This window comes from Mandrillus leucophaeus, unplaced genomic scaffold (assembly GCF_000951045.1).
Source record: "Mandrillus leucophaeus isolate KB7577 unplaced genomic scaffold, Mleu.le_1.0 Scaffold126, whole genome shotgun sequence".
In the NCBI taxonomy this organism is placed as follows: domain Eukaryota; kingdom Metazoa; phylum Chordata; class Mammalia; order Primates; family Cercopithecidae; genus Mandrillus; species Mandrillus leucophaeus.
The window spans coordinates 3,479,094-3,488,259 of NW_012100987.1; the positions used below are offsets into that span (position 1 = coordinate 3,479,094).

Below are 9,166 nucleotides of genomic sequence, written 5' to 3' on the forward strand. Positions count from 1 at the left end.
GGGCGCGGGTCGGGCGTACTTCCCACCTCGCCCACCCTGGCTTGGGGCGGCGAGCTCGGTGCGGGGCTGCGGTCGGAGGAGGGGAGAGGTTTCGGGTGGACCCCTCAGACGGCGGCAGGCAGTTTTCGAAGGCGCGCACGAAAAGCAAAACTCTTCCGCTCTTCCACACGTAAACGCCAACGTCCTACGGGCGGCCACTTTCTCCCGCCCCGCCCCACTGCGCTCTCAGGCTCTCCAGAGCCCGCTCCCGCCACCGCCGACCTCAGCGAGAGAACTGCGAGCGCGCGTACCTGCCCCACGACTACTGACACTTGACGCCCGCCTCTATTTCACCCAACTCCGGGGGGGCGGGGCCCGCTCGCCTGATTGGCAGCGCCGCCGCGAATCCCGAGGCCTCAAGGCCGGCCGGGCCTGAGCGGCCAGCCTATGAGCAGGGAGAGAGGCAGCCAGGGCCCCGCCTCCGCCGGCCCGACCGCACCCCTCTCGGGCCACGAGCTTCGCGCGCAGGGCGGCCGCGCAGTTTGTACACAACTTCTCTGACAGATTGGGCTGGCGGAGCTGGGGGCGGAGGGAAGTAGCGGAGCGGGTGGAATCTGGGAAGAGGGGGAATTAGGGTGGAGACGCGGAGGGAGAGCTCTTCGCACTGTTCTCTGCCAGGATTAGGAAGAAAAAGAGTATTGCACGTCTTAGGTGTTGTGCAAGGACCTGAAACTCAAAAGCTGAAACCCAGAAGGCAGCTAGGTGGGGGCGCTGAGGCTTTTAGAGATTTGTCTAATGAGTGTGTACTTTTAAATATCCGAAATATACTTCTCTTTAGCAGAAAACTAGGGGCGGTGTGATAAACAAATTTAAAACAGCTCTTGTCTCATGTATCTTTAGCAGTGACTGTATCCATTTAACAAGGCAAATTCAGAATGCCTGAATAAAAGATTTGATGGGAAGCGTTATTTTCAAATCCTCGCATAAAAGCCTGAGTTTTTCCCACTCCTTCAGGATTTTAATTGCTAGACGTTTTCCCACACATTTGTACCTCCTATCCGTGTGTGGGGAGGAGGGCTTGGGCCATATGAATTTTGAAGTTGCTAATATTTAAGCCATGTTGATTCTAGCCGAAGCATGGAATCTAATTTAAGCACGACTGGCTCAAATGTGTACTTAAATAGACATTACATCTTTGACTTATTTTTGCTAGCACTGTATGTTAAAAAAATGGACTTTAATATTTACAAAACAGAAACCTAGCACATTTACCTCACATTGTGGCACCTTTTCCTACGAAGAGACAACCAGAAAGCCACAAACATAGACACATAGACACTGAAAACTGGGAATCCAAATTTGTTGGAAGGTAATAGCCAAATATATTACCGTCCATTTACAATGTTGTTATAATGGGAGGGTGAATTTTTGCCAGGAATCACCTAAGGAAACCACTTCCCTTAATCCTTAATGTTCTTGTACATGATTTTATCTGGCTTATTGGGAGGACGGAACAATAAACTGCAATAAAAATGCTTGTGATATTACTACAAATGTACATATGTTGACAGCACAGTATACCATTAGACAGTTTTACATATACGACAGCCTACTCATCGCTTCAGAGTAAAACAGCTTTAAAAAAAAAAGTCTTTGAAAAAAACGTTCACTTCAAAGAGCATATCTATCAAAGGTATGGATCTCATTTTCAATGGGTAGAAAATTAATAAGCACATAAAGAAATGTATTTATTATTAGAACATATAAAATTATGCTGTAAACTAGGTTTTTCTCCTTTTCCTTCTCTTCCTGTTGATACATGATTCATTTCTACTAACTGTGACCACTGCCTTCAGAGAATGACTGATGACTACTTTCATGTTACCAAAGTATTATTTAATAAGTGCTTTTGCAAGTTTTTCTCTAACCAAACAGCCCCATGCTGTCCACCTTCATCTTTAAAAAGCTGTCTTGCTTTTCTCTAATATCAAACCGATCATGTAATTAATTAGCTTAGAAACAGATTATAGAATTAGGATGGGATTTAATGTAACTCTTTTAAAAAATTGAGCTCTGAAAGATTGTTAGTTACTTAATTCTGATAACATCAAACCTAAATGTGATGTAGATAATTCTTAATAGAACTTTTGTGCTCTTGTAACTTTAAGCTAAATCTAACTTAGATTTAATACATTTGGTAGCTGTATCTTAATGTGCTTTTAAACCTATCTAGACCTTTCCTTTTGTCTTTCTTTTTACGAGAGCTTCAGTGGCCTGGTATTTCAATCTAAGTTTTCACTGCAATAAAATCCCTGTATTTTACTGGAAATGCTTCCATAATTTCACACCACTTTTTAACATGCTTTCATTTACAAAAGCTTTTTCATTGCAAAAAAAGAAAAAAACACACACAACTAATATTGTTTTTAATATTTTTAGTCTTGTTAATTGTTTCATATTTCCACTTTTCATAATGAATATAGATATGAAGCTAGCGTTGGGGTTCTTATAGTAACTGAATATATTCCTTTTTGCTCCAATACAGTAGCACCTTTTAAAATTTCATTTCAGGCATAAAGATTCATGAAATAGGGCTGCCACTTTTAAGTAATAGTTTCTCTGAAATGCCCTGCTCTGCAGTCTCACAGAAAATAACTAGCTTAGCACTGTACAATAGTACGGAAATTGGAAAGTAATCCTTTCGGAGACATTTGCCATGTGATTCTGAGCATATAAAGAACATGTTCAACCAAGCTTCCCTGCTGTTACTTTTAACATAAATGCTACAGCTGCAAACCTGTTTCATCGACTTAGTAAAAAGGGTTAAAACTTGATAAATATTTTTCAAATGTTCCAGGTTCTACATTGGCATGAAGCCAGACAGAGTGAATGGACAGATCCTCAATTACTTTGAACTTTCTAGTTCTTTGCATTCCTTCCCGCTTAGTAGTGCTGTACCATTAGGGAAGATGGGAGAAAACAAAAAACAAATGTCAGGTTTCAGAAATCAATTAGTGGCCTGGCAGTGGTGTGTTAAGTGAACTGTGCCAAAACAGGGGATTCTGAGGGAATGAAATAAAAATGTTGAGTGCTCAAGTTAGGTAGGAGGGTAAGCATAGAAGCAGTGTGCATGCTTAAGTCCTTAGTCACTGGGCAACACAGATTTAGTCTTAGAATAAACCATAAGTGTCACTATCTTTACGGGAATAAATACGGATGAATATGCGGGGGCTGAACAGGCATTCAGTGATGGGGGAGGGGGTTTGAAGGAGGCAGTGGAAAAAAATAGATAAATAGCTTCTGAATGATGAGATGAGGGAAATATGAAGCTATCACTAGGGCAATGTTCACACAACGACACGGCAAAAGGAATATCTAAATTCAGTTGTTTGGCAAATCTAAATTCAGTTGTTTGGCAAACAACTGAAATGTCAGAGAGAGCTCGAAATTAAGAGGTATAGAGTATCACAGCCAACAAAACTGTATTCACTTCCAGTAGAAAAATATTCATAGAATATTTATTTCTGCTAAATCAGTATCAAATTGCCAAGTGATCTTGGGCCACAGGAAAAAGAACAAGAATAAACATGAAAAATAAAGTTTTATACGGGAGCACACTCTTCTCTAGGGTAAGATTATTTAATTAAAGTGACTGTTTGGTAGTCATTGATTGTCCACCCCTGTTAGAATCTGTTTCAGTGAAAACTTAAAACTATTGTAATTATTGTCCTCTCAAACATTTCACATCTGTAGTCTTTGTATTTTTTCATTAATGGCAACCACTTAAAGCCACATATCAGGAAAAAAGTCATTAAGGAAATAGCCTGATAAATAGAAGCGTCAACTGAGATTAGTTGGAATTTAAAGCATTTTGACTCAAAAGATTACGAGACGAGAAAGAAGATGTTCTGTTCATTGTTTTTGTGATGAAAAAATATGCAATTTAAATAAGACTAAATACATCTATTTATATTAATTAAAATTATGTCTTAAGACAACAACTTAATATTTTATTTTTGTAATGTCTCTTGCCTCCAGTTCTCAAGAAATTACATTTTATATTTCAGTTTGGATTTTTAAACATGTTCTTCTTAAAATATTTCATAAAACTCCCTTTATGCGCTTAATCCTAAGGATACTATAATTTATCTAGCCTAATTTTAAAACTCTACTAATATCCAAAAAACAGGAGAGTTTTACCTTTTGGAGAGACTGGGATTGCTTTTTCCACCTTGTTAGTATAATAAGTAGACAAAAGTGACATAAATATAAACGCCTGGAACCAAGTTATAGGCCAAGCATATTGTAGCTTAAACTGTACAGTATTTAAATTTTGACTCGAAACATGATAGGCAAGGTTAAGAGAAAGGTCTGAGCTAAAGTGGTTACACCAAACAATCTTTTAGAACATTAGGGAGGTCTCATCATCAGCATCACAATGGGCAGTGTTTTGAGCCAATTGCTGTTCATGTGATGACAAAAGCTGTAATGGTACCAGGCTGTGGGGAACACCCTGTGAATGCTCAAATGAACTGTGTGTGCATGGGTCACACGGAAATACTCTTTTAGATGTTGATTTATAGATGAAGTGTGTAAAAGTTGTGCCTAAGAGCAATGCGAGTTCTTCTTGCGTAAACTTTACAACTTTGGGGAAGGGCAATTTGACAATAAGTATGAAAAAGGCTAAAATGTAAATAACTTTGAAAATGATAGACAATTTCTCTTTTAGAAAAGGTGTATATGTGTGTGTATATATCTGTATTGTGTGTATATATATATACATGCCTGGCCCACCATACACATGTACAGGTATATATATACACACACACATATCTTTATATATAAAATTGGGCCAGGCATGGTGGCTCACACCTATAATCCCAGCCCTTTGGGAGGCTAAGGTGGGAGGATTGCTTGAGGCCAAGAGCTGGAGACCAGCTTGAGCAACATAGTGAGACCCCTATCTCTACAAAAATGTTTAAAATGAATTAGACATGGTGATGTATGCAGGTAGTCCCAGCTACTTGGAAGGCTGAGGTAGGAGGATTACTTGAGCCCAGGAGTTCAAGCTTACTGTGAGCTATGATCACACCACTGCACTCCAGCCTGGGTGACAGAGCAAGACCCTGTCTCAAATAATAATAATTAATTTAAATAAAAATAAAATTGGAAATAACCTAGGTTAGGTGTCCAACAATAGGGGAGTAGTTAAGCAATACATCCATACCATGGCTACTGTTATGCTACCAAAAAGTTGAGTAGTTGGAAAAAAAGGGGGAAAATTCATATTAAGGAATATTTAGTGACACAGGAAAACATTCATGCTATGTGTAGTGAAAGAAGGGAGTTTTATCAATATGTACCCACAAAGATGAAAAGAAAATACCAAACATGGATGTATTTTGGTGGCCTTCATTGGATGGTTAAATTATAGGTCACTGCTGGGCACGGTGGCTCACGCCTGTAATCCCAAAGGGAGGCCAACGTGGGTGGATCACCTGAGGTCAAGAGTTCAAGACCAGCCTGGCCAACATGGGGAAACCCCATCCCTACTGAAAATACAAAAATTAGCCGGGCATGGTGATGTGTGCCTGTAATCCCAGCTACTCAGGAGACTGAGACAGGAGAATCACTTGAACCCGGAAGGCAGAGGTTGCAGTGAGCCGAGATTTCGCCACTGTACTCCATCCTGGGCGACAGAGCAAGACTCCATCTAAAAAAAAAATAAATAAATTATGGGTCGTTATTCTCTTCTGGATACTTTTCAGTATTTTCTAGATTTTCTACAATTGCTATGTATTCCATTTGTAATCAGAATAAATATTTTAAATGAAAACATAAATATTACTTTCCTACAGTTAAGGGTTAATTGGAACTGTAGTAGGTGATGATCAAATGATTTTCCATTTGAAGCCAGTAAAGTGTAGCTATAACTTGCCAATACTCTGTACTGGGAAAACATGTAAGCTTTCTTAACCAAGCTGCTAGATTTTCAGGAATTTCACTGCAGAATGAAGAAGCTGAAGAGAGATTACAAAGGGGAGTCTGAAGTTCAAAAGGGATAATATAGGGAATGTCTGAAATGTAAATATGCTTTAATTCATTTCCTAAGTGATCAGCAAGACTTCCTCTACAATTATTTTTACTCTGTTATTTTGGGTTCTCATTTTACTTTGTTGCTCTGTTTTCTCATATTAAATAAAATAGGCTGTTTACACTATTTTGACAAAATGCATAGACTCTTAAAACCAGGTAAAGTTTATATGCATCTTTAAAGAGGTGTTTGTGTTTGGTTTCTTAAATTCTAAAATACTCACATAGAAGATTTGGCATGAAATAGTTTCAACTGGGATGTTACCTTTCTCTTTCTCTCCTTTTTTTTTTTTTTTTTTTTTTGAGACAGGGTCTTGCTCTGTTGCTTAGGCTGGAGTGCAGTGATGCAAACATGGCTTACTGCAGCTCCAACCTCCTGGGTTCAAATGATCCTCCCACCTCAGCTTCTCCAGTAGGTGGGGCCACAGGCCCCACCATGTCAAGCTAAATTTTTAAATTTTTTGTAGAAACGGGGTTTCTCCATGTGGCCCAGGATGGTCTCGAACTTCTGCACTCAAGCAATCCTCCTGGCTCAGCCTCTCAAAGTTCTGAGATTACAGGCTTGAGCCACCATGCCCAGCTCATACTATTGCTTCTCTAAGAGCCTTGTTCTCTTTTTTGGAACATAAAGTTGTTCAAAAGTTATTCCCAAATTTGGTTACTGAGATTTCAGAAATTAAAGTAGAGGGAGGGTGGGGGTGTTTGTCTACGAACATGATATTTAAAACATATTCTAGAGGCGCAGCAAGATGGCTCACACCTGTTATCCCAATGCTTTGAAAGGCTGAAGTGGGAGGATTGCTTAAAACCAGGAGTTCAAGACCAGCCTGGGCAACATAGCAAGACCCCAGTCTCTGCAACGAGTAAAAAGAAGAAACTAGCCAGGTGTGGTGGCACACGCCTGTAGTCCCAGCTACTTGGGAAGCTGAGGCAAGAGGACTGTTTGAACTCAGGAGTTTGAGGTTACAGTGAGCCATGATTATGCCACTGCATTCCAGCCTGGGCAACAGAGTAAGACCCTGTTTCAAAAACAAAACATTTTCTATTAAAAATTCAGTAGACAGCTGAATTTCTAAGGACCCACCCCCCAGCTCCCCACTGTCGTGACTACAACTCACACATAAAACATACATATACGCCAGTCTTTATTCTAAATTATTCGGCAGATTGGTACCTGCAAATATTTTTTGAACACTCTGTGTTCAGCAGTGGTCTGTGCAGAGCACTGTTGCAGGTCTTAGAAATACAAAGATGAATAAGATATAGTCCCTGTCCTAAGCACTGCAAGCATCACCTGATAGGTAACCTCACTTCTCAGATACGTTTCACTGCTTTCCTCAGTGAGGAAGGAAGTTCAAACTCCTCAGCCTGGGACCTTGTGCTGACCCCAGCCTATCTTCCCAACTTTGTATCTCACTATCCCTCCCCTGCTCTTCTCCCATGAACCTTAGGCTCTAACCATATGGATTATTTGTAAATTTCCCAAAAGCCCCTCGGGTTTCCTCCAACTCTAATGCCTTTCTTTGAGTACATATGTCATTGATATGATTTGGCTGCGTCTCCACCTTAATCTCATCTTGAATTGTAGCTCCCATAATTCCCACGTGTCGTGGGAGAAACCCGGTAGGAGCTAATTGAATCATGGGAACGGGTCTTTCCCATGCTGTTTTTGTAATAGTGAATAAGTCTCATGAGGTCCGATGGTTTTATAAAGGGGAGTTCCCTCTCACGAGTTCTCTCTTGCCCGCCACCATGTAATAAGTCCCTTTGCTCCTCCTTAATCTTCTGCCATGACTGTGAGGCCTCCCCAGCCATGTGGAATTTTGAGTCCATTAAACCTTTTTCCTTTATCAATTACCCAGTCTCAGGCTGGGCATGGTGACTCACGCCCATAATTCCAGCACTTTGGGAGGCCGAGGCGGGTGGATCACTTGAGGTCAGGGGTTTAAGACCAACCTGGCAAACTTGGCAAAACCCCGTCTCTACTGAAAGTACAAAAAATAGCCGGGTGTGGTGGCATGCACCTTTGGTCCCAGCTACTCGGGAGGCTGAAGGAGGAGAATTGCTTGAGCCCGGGAGGCAGAGGCTGCAGTGAACCGAATCATACCACTGCATTCCAACCTGGGAGACAGAGTGAGACCATATACACCACAAGGCCCGGCTGTAAGCCTACCTTTCTCCCAGGGGGTCACACCAGCTCCCCCAGAAAGAATTACCCTCTCTGTTGTTTTCTTCTCTTTCCCTTTGTATCCCCAGTAAAGCACTTCTCACCATCTGCCTTATACCTGTCGCCCCAAACAAGTCAAGTGGCCCTGTAGGGAACAAATGATCTTATCTTTGTGTTCCTCCTGATGCTTCCTAGGGTCCCATACAAAATAGGCAATCAATACTTGGTGAACCCCATCTTATTCATAATAGACATAAGAGGTAAAATTAAAAATAAAAGTTTGAGGTTAGGCACAATGGCTCATGCCTCTGATCCCAGCATTTTGGGAGGCCCAGGTGGGAGGATCGCTTGAACCCAAAAGTTCAACACCAGCCTGGGCAATATAGTGAGACCCCCATCTCTCCAAAATAAAGATAAATACATAAATTAGCTGGATTGGTGGCATTTGCCTATTGTCCCAGCTACTCAGGAGGCTAACGTTGGGAGGATTGCTTGAGTTCGGGAGGTCAGGGCTTCAGTGAGCTATGATGATCACACCCCTGCACTCCAGCCTGGGTGACAGAACAAGACCCTGTTTCAAAGTAAATAAATTAAAAATAAAAGTTTGATAGAATGTCAACTAGCAATGTAGAGGAAATAATAGAGTTAGAAAAATGGCTCACGCCTGTAATCCAGCACTTTGGGAGGCTGAGGTGGGCAGATCACAAGGTCAGGCGATCGAGACCATCCTGGCCAACATGGTGACACCCTGTCTCTACTAAAAATACAAAAATTAGCTGGTCGTGGTGGCATGTGCCTGTAATCCCAGCTAATCGGGAGGCTGAGGCAGGAGAATCATTTGAACCAGGGAATCGGAGGTTGTAGTGAACCGAGATAGCACCACTGCACTCCAGCCTGGCGACAGAGCAAGACCCTGTCTCAAAAAAA

At 41.4% G+C, this 9,166-nt stretch overlaps 1 protein-coding gene and 1 pseudogene across 1 annotated transcript in view; both read right to left on the bottom strand.

Annotated features, from left to right (window-relative positions):
• KLF5 (Kruppel-like factor 5 (intestinal)) overlaps positions 1 to 4,362 on the bottom strand; it is a 22,417-nt gene extending 18,055 nt beyond the window's left edge. The window contains exon 1 of the mRNA XM_011972017.1: positions 4,180 to 4,362. The gene's annotated coding sequence lies outside the window, so the exon portion shown is untranslated. The remainder of the gene's footprint in view (positions 1 to 4,179) is intronic.
• Positions 325 to 9,166, bottom strand: part of LOC105533544 — a 23,153-nt pseudogene continuing 14,311 nt past the window's right edge.